Genomic DNA, 15,843 nt, shown 5'->3' with positions numbered 1-15,843 from the left:
GTGGGGTGTACACCCTGATGGTCTTTTGGAGTCCGTGTATCGTGCCCACCCCCAAGATCCTATATGTATGTGTTATGAGAGTGTGAGTAATGTGAATGTCTAAGTTGTGAGATAAAATTGAGGCAGAGGCAGCCAGAAGGGGACAGAGGGGGGGGGGTATGCCTCCCCTGCACCCTGGTGACACACCTTTACCCCAAGGCCCTGCATGTGTGGGTGATTGTGGTGGAGCGGGAAGAGGGAGGCAGCTGGAGATGGGGAGGGAAGGAAGGGAGGGGCAGGTGACCTCTCCCAGTAGGCACCCCCATACTCCGCAACCCTCCAGGGAAAGGGGGCCCAGGCCCATCCGGACCGGGGCCCAGTACAGCAGCACCGCCCGGCCCCACAGAGCCCGGGACAGTCCACCCAACCCCACCACAGAGAAAACTGCACCCACCCCGTCATCCATTCATCTTCCAGACTACACAAGACAATAGACGCCCAGGCTGAGATCTTCCTCCACCTCTCCTGTATCTCCCGTATCTCTGTTGGATCATTTTTATTGACCACCACCCAGGGGCAACCAGGCTACCAGGTCAGTAACCCACGTCCGTCAGCACAGACCCTCCCCTAGCCCCGCTGCACGCAGCTACGAGGAAACCGTCACCTACGAGCCAACAGAGCCCCTAATTGGCCATGACCGCTACCCCGGGTTGAGCCCTCCACGGAAGATGCCTCGGGGGAACCCCCCGACGCCCTAAACCTGTCCCTACCCCCACACCAATCACAACAGCGAAGGTGGGACCAAACTATGACCCCCCACCCCCACTAAGTGATGGAGCTGATCAAAGGAGCCCAGAGCAATTGATCTGATGTGGTGGCAGAGGCTGTATCAAGACTAATGTAATCTAATAGATAATTTCTATATTGGTTAGAATTAAGATTCTTTTTATTTTTCCAGTTCATGAGGACAGTTTTCTTGGCTATGCATAGAGCAGTGAAAACCATATGGGCGATATTCTTTTCTGTAGTGACATTATCTAAGCTGCCCAACAACCACACTAAGGGGGAAGTTGGAATGTTACATTTCAGACACTTCGATAAGTCTTCACATATCTCGCGCCAAAACTTCTGCACTGGTGGACAGAACCAAAGAGCGTGGATATAATTGTCCGGTGAATTGGTTTGGCAGTGTGAGCAGTTGTTGGTAGACGTAAAGCCCATCTTGAACATCCGATGACCTGTATAGTGCACTCTATGTAGTATTTTGTATTGAATTAATTGAAGACTGGGATTTCTAATTAGATGAAAGGTTTTTAAGCAAATCTGAGACCAGAAGTTTAGGTCTAAGTTAACTGATAAATCCGCTTCCCATCTTGCAATAGGAAGTGATATTGATTCATCTGTTTTAGAAAGCATTCTGTATATTTTGGATAGTAATTTGGGGGTTTTAAGAGTAAGAAATTGAACCACACTTGGTGGTGTTTGTAGTTCAACTTGACCCGGTTTAAATTTCTTTTTTACTATGGATTTAATTTGTTGATATTCTAAAAATCTTTTCTTGTTGATCCCATATTGTGTAACTAGTCCGTCAAATGAAATAAATTCTGTTCCTTCTAGTATATGTTCTAAATATTTGATTCCTTTACCACTCCAATCTGAAAAGTTTATCATATTATTGTTTTGTAATATGTCAGGATTGTTCCAGATAGGTGTACGTTTGCATGGGATTAATGAAGACTCATCTAAGAGGGTATGTTTTAGCCATCCTGAGATAAACTGAAGCCTGTTGGCTAAGAAGTAGTGCTGAAAGTTAGGTAGTTCTAATCCTCCTTTATCCTTGGTCTTTTGTAGTGTTTTTAAGCTTATATGTGGGTGTTTATTTTTCAAAAGGAACTTGGACATGTATGAATCTAGAGATCTGAACCAATCCAATTGAGTAATCTGATATTCCTGCAAAAGAGTTTATCAATTCAATCACCCCAGAGATATTGGTTTGTGAATTTTGGAGAAAGAGTAACACATCATCCGCATAAAGGCTGATTTTATGTTCCACGTTCTTGCATTTTATGCCCTTAATTACTGAATTCTGTCTAATTGCTGCTGCTAGTGGTTCAATAAAAATTGCAAACAGTGAAGGGGAGAGTGGGCATCCCTGCTTGGTGCCCCTCAGGAGACAGAAGCTGGAGGATGTTTGGTCATTTGTTCTAACACAAGCTGTTGGGGAATTATATAACATTTTTAACCAGTTAATGAAAGAGGATCCAAAACCAAATCTGTGTAAAGTTGCAAATAGAAATTTCCAGTTTACTCTGTCAAATGCTTTTTCTGCGTCTAAAGAGAATATTGTAGTTTCTAGGTTTTTACTGTATGAGTAGTCTATCAAATTAAATAATCTACGTGTATTTGTTGATGAGTGCCTACCTTTTATGAAACCAGTTTGGTCAGGATGAATTAAGAGGGGGTTATTTTCTCCAGTCTCTTTGAGAGAGCTTTGCAGATTATTTTAAGGTCGACATTTATAAGGGATATTGGACGATAGCTTGAGGGATATACAGGGTCTTTGCCTGGTTTCAGCAGGAGATTAATGTTTGCAGAATTCATATTTGATGGAAGTCTGCCCTTTTCTTTAATTTCCAACAATGTTCTGTAGAAAACTGGTGCTAGAATCGACCAGAATTCTTTGTAGAATTCTGCAGGAAAGCCGTCTGGACCTGGAGCCTTATTATTGGGCATACTTATCAGAGCTTCCTGGAGTTCACCTGGTGTCAGTGGTGAATCCAGTGCCATTGCTTGAGTGTCCAATAATTTTGGAAGAGTTATGTTGTCCAAAAACTGATCAATTTCTTTTTTAGATGGGTTTATTTGTGGTGAATACAACGTTTTATAGAAATCCCTGAAAATGTTGTTTATTTGTTTCGGTTCATATATTGTGTTCCCAGATGAATCTTGAACAGCACATATAGCTGTTTTTTCTTTCTTTCTTTTTAGCTGGTTTGCTAGAAATTGACCGAATTTATTACCATGTTCATAATTTTGTAAGCGTAGTCTTTGTACTAAGAATTTTTTTTCTTTTTTTATCAATTATCTCATTTAATTCTAGTTTTGTTTTGCATATTTTGTTCAATGTTTCCTGATCTTGGTGGGACGCGTAGGCTTCTTCTAGTGATTTGATGTTTTTTTCTAATTCCTGAATATTTTTGTTTTCTTTTTTCTTTTTAAGTGATGAGAAAGAAATTATTTTACCTCTCATCACAGCTTTCCCTGCTTCCCATAGAACAGAAGCTGATGTTTCAGGAGTGTCATTATAGTGTAAATGTGAAGTCCACTCTTTTTTAAAATATTTAATAAAGTCTTCATCTTTAAGTAGTGATGTATTAAATCTCCAGTTTTTTCTTGGCGTAGTATTATTCTTGTGCATTAGTGTTAAAGATACAGGAGCATGATCGCTGACAGCTATAGGATGAATCTCAGTGTCTGAAATGTCATTCAGCAGTGAGCTGCTGACCAAAAAAAAAATCCAGACGAGAGTAGGAGTGATGGACATGTGAGAAAAAAGTATATTCCTTACTGGTGGGGTGAAGGGAGCGCCATGCATCGCAAAGACCAAAGTCGCTCATATACTGTTTGATTATATTTATGGACTGCCAATTATGCTGAGTTCCTTCCTTATTATTATTATTATTATTATTATTATTATTATTATTATTATTATTATTATTATTGAAATGGAATATGCAGTTTTGAGAAATTGGAAAAACAAGTTTTTCATATGAATTCACATAAAACTAGAAAACAGTATATTATAAATACAGGGCTACAATAAATACACAAGACTGTGTATAGAAATATAATACAAGACATCAAAAAGGAACATCAAACGTCATTAAAACTTTGCCTAATGTTTAATCGTTATTAATAAAAAAAATCAGATTAATAAATGTAAAGTTCACTGATCTATAGTACTCACTCAGAAGTGTTAAGCTACCTCTCATTTCGCTTTATATTTTGATAGGAAAGTGGTAGTTAGGTGCAGTGAGTTATGTATAAACATAAATAGAAAGTACAGTTTATAGGGCAAAAACTGAGTTTGCGCAGTTCTAATGATCTTGAAAGTAAATTTTTGGTATGACCACCTTATTCTTCAGCACAGCCTGAAATCTTTTAGCCAAAATTTCTTGTAATTTCTTCAGGACATCCAAAGCTCTTCTTTGGATGTATCTCCTTTTTTCCTGTTATCTGTCAAGATATATCCCACAGTGCTTCAATAATGTTGAGGTCCAGGCTCTGGGGAGGAAAATCCATGACCGATTGTGTTCTACTGTGTATTCTTTACCTAGGTGCGATCGTGGCTCAACAGTTGGCCGTTCGTCTTGTAATCGGAAGGTTGCTGGTTTGAGCCCCCGGCTCCGACAGTCTCGGTCGTTGTGTCCTTGGGCATACACTATAGCACTTTACACTAGTGTAAAGTGCTTTGGGGTCCTTAGGACCAAGTAAAGCGCTATACAAATACAGGCCATTTACCATTTTACCATTTTTTGGTACTGCATTGGCAGTGTGTATATGATCACTGCCATACTGAAAATTTATGTTACCAACCAGACACTTCCCAGATGATATAACATTGTGGATGAAAATTGGACAAGATCTCAAACACCAAAGGTTAAAATGCAGCCTGAACAAAGAAAGAGTCCCCAGCATATGTTGTAGATGTCTGTAGACAATCACTGTTGTAGCTCTCTTCAGAAGTCCTCCATACATACTGTGACATACCTCAGCCTTTTGCTCTTGCTCCCCTTCTTTAGGAATGGTCTTTGTCTGCTGACAATAGATCAACTGAAGGGCCACACAACAATAGTTCATCACTTGAGTTATGTAGTTGGGTGCTTTTTTTTTTTTTTTTAGAATAGAATAATCCTTTAATTGTCCCACAAGGGGAAATTTGGTCAGCCAGAAAGACACAGAAAGACATTTTATACTTGAATTTAAAAAATATCCCCTGAAAATGGCCAGCTACAAGGAGTGGATTGAAAATGATTTGAAAAAAAAGCACCCATTGTCCAAAAATCTTTGAAAGATTTTCAAAAAGTTTGGTTGTGTTGTAATTGTTTTGTTGTTTTTGCATGTTTGCATTTTGTGTGTGTGTGTGTGTGTATAAAGATTTCTGCTAGAACAGTAGTTTCAAGAAGCTCTGCTATCAAATGTACTGCCTTCCCTGAGGTCCTCTGGGTGTGTTTCATTGTGCAGAGAGTGATCCAGCTGCAGTCTCTCCAGCAGTGACAACAGACTACATCACTTATGGGCAGATCATCATCAAAGACAAGCAAAAAAAGTCAGGTACAGCTGCTCTTCATCGTCTCCATCATAGTTTAGTTCTGAATCTAAATTGTAAAATTAGAATGCTGCAGACTGGTGTAATGTTCATAATATCCACCATCTTAGTCTACTCACATATATTGATTAACATCAGTCTTATGGAAACTTCCTGTCAGAGTTAGCTCCAGTTTCTGAGTTTTGATGGTGAAGGAAACTGTACTCACTGATACCTTGACTTTCTTAGCAATTTATCTGTAGGAAAGACCTACATTTATAAGTGTTGTCATGGTCTGTCTCTCTTCCATTGTTAATTGCCTTTTTTGTAGCAACATACTACTTTCTGCAGCACAAGATTGTTCAGCTAATGCTCACGAGGGCATGGTACAACAATCTGTTCCAACACTGCTTATATGTTGGAACACATACATAAACATAAAAACACAATTACTTAACCCTGGGTCCTAATAAGCTGCTTTTTGCCACAGTCATGTTCCCCAAGCTCACTGAAGCCCCTGAGATCCTCAAAGGATGCTGTTTAGGCTGTCTTCCACCTATTCCATCCAGAATCGTTCCCAGTATCAAATACTACGCTCAACCCCTGGAAAGGCTGTGCCCTTAGAGTGAGGGAAATGGAGGGGTCATCCTGAGAAATCTTCTGTAGGAATTAGTAGCACCAGCTTCCAAGGCTTTATCAACCTCCATTGCTGCAGAACAGCTTTAAATTGTTAACCCATTTTGCATTCGATGAAAAAAGGCCTTTTTGCATAATTCTGAAATGTACATTATTTTTCAGTTAGGGTAACCTCACCTTACCCAAACCTTACCTCATAATCTTACATGTTTTTTTTTTTCTAAAACAGCTGAATTATGGTTTCCGGAACAAACATAAAATAATGAGTATTCGATTTTTGCTGTGGCACCAGGACAGTGTGTGAGTCAAAACTGACGACAGTGTATGTGATGAATGAGCATAGCACATGTAACTCATCATTCTTAGTGCCATATTTGGTCTCAACTGACGCCCAGATAAGTTCGCTATGTAGGTTTGATGCACACACATTTTTGTTCATTATGTTACTGTTACTATGAGGCATTCAAACTCTCCATTAAAGCAAAGAATTATTTTCTAACCTAGTCCTACATTTAAAACCACAGCAGCTTCTTCCTGTTATTGACTTTAGCTGATGTGAAGCTCATAAAATTCTCATTGCTGTGTGTTCTGGTTTGGCTAATAATACAGGGAGTGCAGAATTATTAGGCAAGTTGTATTTTTGAGGAATAATTTTATTATTGAACAACAACCATGTTATCAATGAACCCAAAAAACTCATTAATATCAAAGCTGAATGTTTTTGGAAGTAGTTTTTAGTTTGTTTTTAGTTTCAGCTATTTTAGGGGGATATCTGTGTGTGCAGGTGACTATTACTGTGCATAATTATTAGGCAACTTAACAAAAAACAAATATATACCCATTTCAATTATTTATTTTTACCAGTGAAACCAATATAACATCTCCACATTCACAAATATACATTTCTGACATTCAAAAACAAAACAAAAACAAATCAGCGACCAATATAGCCACCTTTCTTTGCAAGGACACTCAAAAGCCTGCCATCCATGGATTCTGTCAGTGTTTTGATCTGTTCACCATCAACATTGCGTGCAGCAGCAACCACAGCCTCCCAGACACTGTTCAGAGAGGTGTACTGTTTCCCCTCCTTGTAAATCTCACATTTGATGATGGACCACAGGTTCTCAATGGGGTTCAGATCAGGTGAACAAGGAGGCCATGTCATTAGTTTTTCTTCTTTTATACCCTTTCTTGCCAGCCACGCTGTGGAGTACTTGGACGCGTGTGATGGAGCATTGTCCTGCATGAAAATCATGTTTTTCTTGAAGGATGCAGACTTCTTCCTGTACCACTGCTTGAAGAAGGTGTCTTCCAGAAACTGGCAGTAGGACTGGGAGTTGAGCTTGACTCCATCCTCAACCCGAATAGGCCCCATAAGCTCATCTTTGATGATACCAGCCCAAACCAGTACTCCACCTCCACCTTGCTGGCGTCTGAGTCGGACTGGAGCTCTCTGCCCTTTACCAATCCAGCCACGGGCCCATCCATCTGGCCCATCAAGACTCACTCTCATTTCATCAGTCCATAAAACCTTAGAAAAACCAGTCTTGAGATATTTCTTGGCCCAGTCTTGACGTTTCAGCTTGTGTGTCTTGTTCAGTGGTGGTCGTCTTTCAGCCTTTCTTACCTTGGCCATGTCTCTGAGTATTGCACACCTTGTGCTTTTGGGCACTCCAGTGATGTTGCAGCTCTGAAATATGGCCAAACTGGTGGCAAGTGGCATCTTGGCAGCTGCACGCTTGACTTTTCTCAGTTCATGGGCAGTTATTTTGCGCCTTGGTTTTTCCATACGCTTCTTGCGACCCTGTTGACTATTTTGAATGAAACGCTTGATTGTTCGATGATCACGCTTCAGAAGCTTTGCAATTTTGAGACTGCTGCATCCCTCTGCAAGATATCTCACTATTTTTGACTTTTCTGAGCCTGTCAAGTCCTTCTTTTGACCCATTTTGCCAAAGGAAAGGACGTTGCCTAATAATTATGCACACCTGATATAGGGTGTTGATGTCATTAGACCACACCCCTTCTCATTACAGAGATGCACATCACCTAATATGCTTAATTGGTAGTAGGCTTTCGAGTCTATACAGCTTGGAGTAAGACAACATGCATGAAGAGGATGATGTGGACAAAATACTCATTTGCCTAATAATTCTGCACTCCCTGTATAAAGTATGCTGCAATAATATAACAGTACTATTGCAGCTGTTCTACCTGCAGAAATGTATATGTATTTTACTCTGCAGAGAACGATCCAGCTATAGTGTACTCAGGAGTGAGAACAGAAGACATCAATTGCGGACAAATAGCCTTCAGACCAAAGAGGAAAAAAGGTAAACCTGCTCTGTACCTTTGAACTGGTACTTATACATTGCTATTCATTTATACAATTTAAGGCAATAAATTAAGGTGATAAAAGATCTGAAGATGTGTCCAACTGAATTCAATATGAATGCAATTTTAATTTGAACTCTAAAGACAGCAATGCTACCATCACGGTCTAAAAAAAAAAAACTAAAGTAAGACTATCATGGACATAACATAAAAATACAAACAAAAAAATACTGTAATCACCAAATGGCCAGATCAAGAAGTCAAGTCTGGTGCATTGTTAAAAAGAAGGACTGCAGCTACTTCACACTGAGCTGCAAATCCCTCTAATGCACACTGGAGGTTACGCACAGATGAGGCCAGAAGAACCACATCATAATAGAGAGGTCATACCAAGGCCACCAAAGCAGAAACACTCCACCACTTAGCTGCACCCAGATGTTTTATCCATAAATGTTAGGAAGAGAATCAGTGATGAAGTGCAGATTCCTGTTTCCAGTTCTGATGATTATATGTTCCAGTTGGAACATGTTATCATCAACATCATCATCAACAACAAATAAGATTTACTAACAGAAATGCAAACCAGGATCTTGCTATGGTTGTGCAGGGACTGATCGGCCTGTAGCAACAGATGAATGAGGTAATATTTCCATTGCATGTCTACATCTTCAGTCGAGGTCAGCAGCGCTCCATCCACACTGGATTTACTGAGTCACTTAATGTTTTGTCAGAATTGCTTCAAGGCCGATTGACCGTTTTGCTCCATTGTCTCACTGAGTCCTCCCACACTGGAGTTTTTACTTCACACTACTAGGCCTGTTGGGACTTGTCATCTCACTCCAGAGTCACATAAACCAGCTAAGCTTTATAGGACTTCAACTTCATGGCTTGTGAGTTTACCATCTGTTTTGGGGGTCACTGCCATAACAGGTACCTATAGCCTTGCAGCTGCAGCTCTATAAAGCAGTTTCAGCTATGAAGGTGTGGAACATCGTCCATTCAGACTCAATATCCCAAGCCTCCTTCAGAATGCTGCTGAAGTTCTGCTGGAGATGGGAATTAAAGATCTCGTGAATTGGGCCATCTGTCAGACACAACCAATACTTACCCTTGAGATTTGGGTGTGCCTGGTTTATCCAGCATCCTCCCCACTACCTGATCCAACTTAGCATCAGGTAGTGATCACTTGACAGCTCTGTTCCTCTTTTACCTAAGTGGAGAGACTGTGGTCCAACAACAAAACACCCCTTGGGTTCACTCCTATCCTGGAGCCAAGGAGAGAGGTGCTCGTGGGGGAACTGGGGCTTAGCCCATAGGGCCCAGTAACACATAGTCTGAACGAAACATGTGGACCTGCCCTCCACTGGGTCTATCACTCACATCAGGGCCAGAGGTCCTGCCAGTCCAATCCCTGATTAATTTGACTTTAAGAGCAGGGAAATACTGTGTAAATGTGTTTATGTTTCCAGTACCATCACTCTTCTTTGTATTTATGCCTGTTGACTCATGTTTCCTCAGCAGTGATTTGGTTTCTTTGCACAACAAACATACATTTGGTTTTATGTGTGTTTCTCACGTGGTTACGTGATCACGTGGTGGAATTCACCAAAATGTCAGATGCAAAATTTGACTTGTTCTGGTTTGGTTGCGGCTAACGTGTCTGCTTTCAGTCACAGTAATTTGAACATTTGATCTCATTAACAGAGAATTGTTAGTTTTTCTTTTGACATTTTACAATTAAGTTTAATCAAATTTTGTAGTCATAAAGAAAAATGGAGGATTACTCATTAAAAGTTACTTATAAAAACTCCTCACTGTATAATTTCTCCCTTTCATTGCAAATCACCACCCATATTGTACACTTAAATTCTGAAATTATCTTTGATAAAGTTAATGCTTTTGACATCTTGACAGGTTGACCACATACATTCATCTTGCTGATTATGATCATTAAATGTTATTTGATTGGGAAGATTGAGTTTAACATTTTTCTGATACAGACCATGAGACCGATGAGCTGCACTGAGTTTAAAGCTGTTTGCTTATTTGCAAAACACTACACAGTTCTACCATACTCATTTAAATGAAACCAATACTGATAAAAGGCTAAAAACCAAACATTTTTAAAATCATGAGTTCATTTAATATACAGGAAAAAAGCCATCCAAGCCTAACTGGCCCTGTGAAAAAATGCTGAATATATATTTTTAATTTCAGCCACACTGCAGGGTTCTCAAGGTTCTCAAGGTTCTTTATTATTTGTCACATGCATAGTTATACAAGTATAACACACAGTGAAATGAAAGGGTTTAGTATGTATGGTCTCTAACGTTATGCCAAAGCATCCTAAATATAATTAAATAAATTTTGACTAGGGCACCCCAAAAATATCTTTCTTTATTTTGTCTATTGAGAGATGGAATTGCTGCTGCGAGTTTGGATCATTGTCATGCTCCACAATCCAAGTGTGCTCGAGCTTCAGGACATCAACTGATGGTTTTCTCCTGCAAAATGTTCTGATAGAGGAAAATTCATTGTTCCACCAATTAAGCAGCAAAGCAGTCCCAGACCGTCACACTAGCATCACCAAGTCTGACTGCTGGTATGATGTTCTGCATTCACGGTGTGTTTAGTTGACATTGGACCATTATCAAAGATGATTTAATCTGGGAAATTAAATCTGGCAGCACTGGTTTCAGTCAGTTCCTCCTGTATTAGGTCAGTTTAAACACCCAGGAAGTGGGATTTTGCTTGAAGCTAACTACTAGCGTTAGAAGGTTAGCAGTAGGTTTAACGTTCATCATGTTCACCATCTTCTCACTATGCTAACATTTGATGATTTGGATGATGATGAGGAAATGATGACGAGTTTCAAAGGTTTTTTCACTATAATCCTGGAGCTGTCACTATGAGACGTATGAAGACATGAACGGAAAAGTCTAGAGATCCTTAACTGAGTGCACCGAGCCTCTGAAACTGTCCTTTAATAGAATGAATCAACCTTTTTTGTGAACATTTTTAAAGTTCTGCATGTAAAACCACAGTAGCTACTTCCTGTTTACCCCAGTTAGTCTGAAGCTGGTGAGAATTGTCTCTGCTGTGCGCTCTGGTTTAGCCAATAGCAGTGTTCATGCAGTGAGAACCTGCTTGCTTTGTGCTTTGTGGTGAAGTGCATCAGTCTGCATTGAAAGAAGATGGCAGCTTTGTGGTCGCCCACCTTCCTTTTCACAAAAATACCCCCCAGCTCTTTCTGGTCATTTGTTGTTTTACAGTACAGATGCTTTGAGAAGCATCTAAACATCTGCTGCGGTTTATGCAACCTGTCACTTCATCTAACCGAATGCTTAGATTAAGCTAATGCAATGATAAGAATAGATAAGTATAATTCACTTTAATTGGCTGGTCAAAAAAAAAATCCTTGACTCTGGGTAGCGCATAAAATGGCGGCGAAGACTTGTTTTTTCATTTTCTTTTTTTAGTGCTGCTGTTTGTGATCTGCTCAGCCTGTTAATCTTAGGGTGGAGTGAGAAAGAAAAAGCTGGCTGTGTCTGAGCTGGTTCCCTTTGAAGTCTGAACTGGGACTGTGTGTGATGCAGAGAGGTGGAGACTGGAGGGCTTGATTGAACTACAAAGCTTGTAGGCTAATCATGTTTCCTGTTGTTTTGTTTGTTTGTTTGTTTGTTTTTAATAACTGTGTGTGTTTGTGTTCAGACTTTAAACCAGAGCCAGATGTTGTCTACTCTTCACTGAAGTAGTCCACCAGTCCAACCACTGATGTCCAGCTGCTGGTCTCTAACTGGTCCCCCCAGCACCTCCACAGACACATCCATATGTTGAAAAGATTTCTTTTTGATGTTTTGTGTCTTTTATTTCACTTGTTACATCCTCCTCCACTTACAAATTCAGGGTTGCAGTGGGACTGGAGCCTATCCCAGCTGCCGTAGGACAAGACTCAGGGTACACCTTCAGCAGGTCCCCGTTCTTGCAGGGCTAACACAGAGAGAGAATTTAGACTCATCAACTAACCTAACCCCACTAACTGCATGTTGTTGGGCTGTGGGAGGAAGCCAAAGTACCTGCAGAGACCCACACAAACGCAAGGAGTACATGCAAACTTCAACATCAGCAATATTAATATAAATATTTTAATATATCTTATGTTGTCAGTAACTTTACTGTTATTTCCATTCTTGTATGTTGGATCCAGCTCGTGTTCTCATGGCAGCGATCTGATTTCTTATTAAACTTTTGTTCTCTTGTGTGTTTCTCACATGGTTCTGTGGGTTTCATTGAGTTGTTAAGTGACAAATGTGAACAGTTCCGGTTTGGTTGTGGCTAACCGAAACACTCAGTGCTGCAGTCAGTACAGTCAGTTTGAAGAGGAGTTAACTTGAACATCGGTGTATAACCATGGACAGTTTTTCATTATATTACATTACTGCTGTTTTTCATCAAATGATATAGACGAGAACAAACACAGTGCTGCTAGTAGAAAATCATTAATTGACTGTTTATTGTTATCGTTATCAATTATTACTATTATTATTATTACTATTATTATTATTATTATTATTAGTAGTAGTAGTAGTAGTAATATTGCTACTCCCCCTGGGAAACATTCATAGTATCTGTCTCTATACTTTGAAATGAAAACAAAAGACTTTAGTTTTTGTCTGATAAACTAATAATAAACTAATAATTCATGAACATGTGACTCAGACTTCATACTTTTATGAAGTATAATGAGAGCACATTATAATGAAGCACATTTCCTGACCCAGCACAGAGCCCCTCCTCTTAAACCTGTCACTGAAGCTTGAAGTGGCCGTGCTGATTGTCTATTGTCATCTACTGTTAAAACCGGGTCACACAGCGGGGCAGCTTTTAAATTTATATTTATACATTTTAAATGACATTAATGCCACTAACCGGAGAGGTTTCATTTCTCTTCTGACCTGGAAGCATCTCAGGATGACTTCACAGTAAATACATTTGGACAAAAGCCAAAGTAACAGTCCGTAAAATCCTAAAAACAAGTGACCTCATTTCATTTGTTAGCTCTCAGTTTAAAGCAGCACACAGTCAGAGACCTGAAACAGCAACAGGAAATAAAATGAGAGCAGCACCACAAACACATAAAAAGACAGACAGCACGAGGTTTAACCAGTGACTTTGCCTCAATACTAAACAGAAAATCCCTCTTTGATTTAGTATAGATTAATTACTGAATTACAGGAAAGAAAAATAGAATTAAATAGATTCCATGACCCCAAATTATTGATTCATAATCATAACAATAATTATAATAACAATAATAGTAGTAGTAATAAACTTCTCAGATCAGATCAGTGTCACATTTAACCTGGTCACAAAGCCCAAACACTCACAGTGTTTATTTAATCCCATCATGAAAACATACTTAAGTGAAGATAGTTTTTATCCACAGTTAATTAAAATAAAACAATGCCGTCTTATCAGGAAGTGCAAATCCTCACTGTTTTAAGTGTGCTGTGGAAGTGTCATTGGTTATTTGATAGTCAAACATCTCCCTCTAGTGGCCATTAATAAACAATTCACATTTACACCGCTAATTCATCAGGACAGCTAAAGACTCAAGAGTGTTCTTTCCTTAGACTGTACAGAAAAATACTTCTTCTACTGCGTGTCTTTCATATTAAAAGCTCTTTGCGAATGAATGGCTGTAAGGCTTTAATGTGAAAATATCAGAGCAAGTTTGAACAACCTTACCAATATAAACACTGCAAATAAACATAAACCACAAGAAAATATAGACTCAGTGTGTCTGATTTGTGCTTTTGTATTAATGTAGTTTAAAAAAAGGGTCAAAGTCAATATTTTACATCAGCTTTTAATGGGTATAATAACGTTATGGTCCACAGGCAGGACTTTGTTTTTCATTTCATATAGTGAAATGTGGGCTCAACATGTTTAAAATGATAAAGATCCACAGAAGCAAATCCTAGACTCCAGTTTTTCATCATTCAGTGCTGCAGTTTGTTTTTCACCTGGTGTTGCCAGCAGCAGAGCTCAGTTGGCGGGAACTGAATAATTAGATTTCCAGTTACATTAGACATGTACAAACATGATCATCAGCTGCAAACATCCTTAAATTTTACCTCTAGAGAAGATCAAGTTAGCATGAATCTGAAAGTTTGTTTTTTTTAGATTAGTTTTATTTAGTTTGTAGTTATGTTTTTTTTGTCACCTTGTCAGGCTTAAGCTGGCGTTGTATTCACATTATTAAACTCTTGAGATCACAAACTCATGAGAAACGTTACTAAAATTAAACACTTCTTTCAAATTGTACAAATAAGGTGGACAACAAACTACAAATTGATTTTCAGTCAAATCTTCTCTGATGTCAGAGTTTTACAACCTGGGATCAAACCACCGACCTTCTGATTAGTGGCTGACCTGCTCTGCCACCTGAGCTACAGCCACCCTGACTCCTCCCTTAGTAACAATAGAACAGGCTTTGGCCTCTCGGGGATTCCCGTGATGGTTTTAGTTTATTTTTCAGTCATTTTTTTCACTTCCCATCTGTTTACACACTCCTACAGTAAGTGTAACACACACAGATTCAAGGTCTGAACATCTGTCTCAGATGTGGGAAAAATATGACAACCAATAAAATTGTAAATGGGAGGGAACAGCAGTTGTCCTCAACCCACCAGTCTGTTAGCAGGTCAGCAATCACCCCGGCCTCAGCAAGCCAATCCTCCCTTGAGGCTGTGGTATACAGTAGGCCCAGCCTGCACAGACACACAAAATATCAGCTCGTCAGCATTTTAATAATGCAGAGAGCAGCAAACTGTTCATCATACACATTTATAATCTAAGCCATCTTGAGTCTGGCCATATACCTGCACACAGAGACACAATGTCACAGCAGTGTTTACAGTGCAGAGACTGTTATCTGCCAACATCCCTCACCACACAGCCTTGTGCTGTTGGAGGCTTCTTGCTGTTAAAGGGGGATTTTATTGTCATTACTAAATGTTTGCTCACAGTGTGAGAGGTGGGACTTTCTCTCTATGGTTCAGTATAAAACACCTTGAAGGAATGTTGATTTGCTGCTATTTGATTGATATTGATGAACATTAACTGAAATGAACACAACTAACTTCCCCTCAGGGACTTCTGAGAAACTGACTCATCCATAAACCTGGATTTCAGTCATGTAAAGACTTGTTTTTGTTTACTTTGGAATTTATTTTCCAGCTGCAGCTCTCACAGCTGCTCCATCAGAGTTGAAGGACAAAGGAAAACTAACACATTGTAAGGTACTTTAGATGAACTTATCATCTTATAGTGAGAGATTAATCAGACTAATGTACAATGAATAATCTGCACTGAGACACTTTAAGATTGTTTAAGATTTGAGTCCAAGGCTGAAATCAAATAGTCAGAACATTCCCTGCTCCGTCTTTTCCTCACTCGGTGGACATCCATGGAAAACACGATGAGTTGAAGGAAACGTTCCCACAGTGTTCCTTCATACAGGTCATGTAAACATGTATGAATATCTATAACATTATTACCAGGGTTAAAAAATACACAGT

The 15,843-nt window shown here is 39.4% G+C and overlaps 1 long non-coding RNA gene across 1 annotated transcript; it reads right to left on the bottom strand.

Moving 5' to 3' along the window:
• Nucleotides 1–3,522: 3,522 nt before the first annotated feature.
• LOC120746986 lies at nucleotides 3,523–12,192 on the bottom strand. Its single transcript, XR_005699010.1, has 3 exons — nucleotides 12,181–12,192; nucleotides 5,508–5,511; nucleotides 3,523–3,644 (listed from the first exon to the last, which is right to left on the bottom strand). It is a non-coding gene; the product is annotated as an uncharacterized LOC120746986 (long non-coding RNA).
• Between the last annotated feature and the right edge of the window lie 3,651 nt (nucleotides 12,193–15,843).

This window comes from Simochromis diagramma, unplaced genomic scaffold (assembly GCF_900408965.1).
Source record: "Simochromis diagramma unplaced genomic scaffold, fSimDia1.1 OVJJ01000410.1, whole genome shotgun sequence".
Classification (NCBI taxonomy): Eukaryota; Metazoa; Chordata; class Actinopteri; order Cichliformes; family Cichlidae; genus Simochromis; species Simochromis diagramma.
The sequence above is the reverse complement of the archived record's forward strand: the minus strand, read 5'-3'. Positions and strand labels throughout refer to the sequence as shown.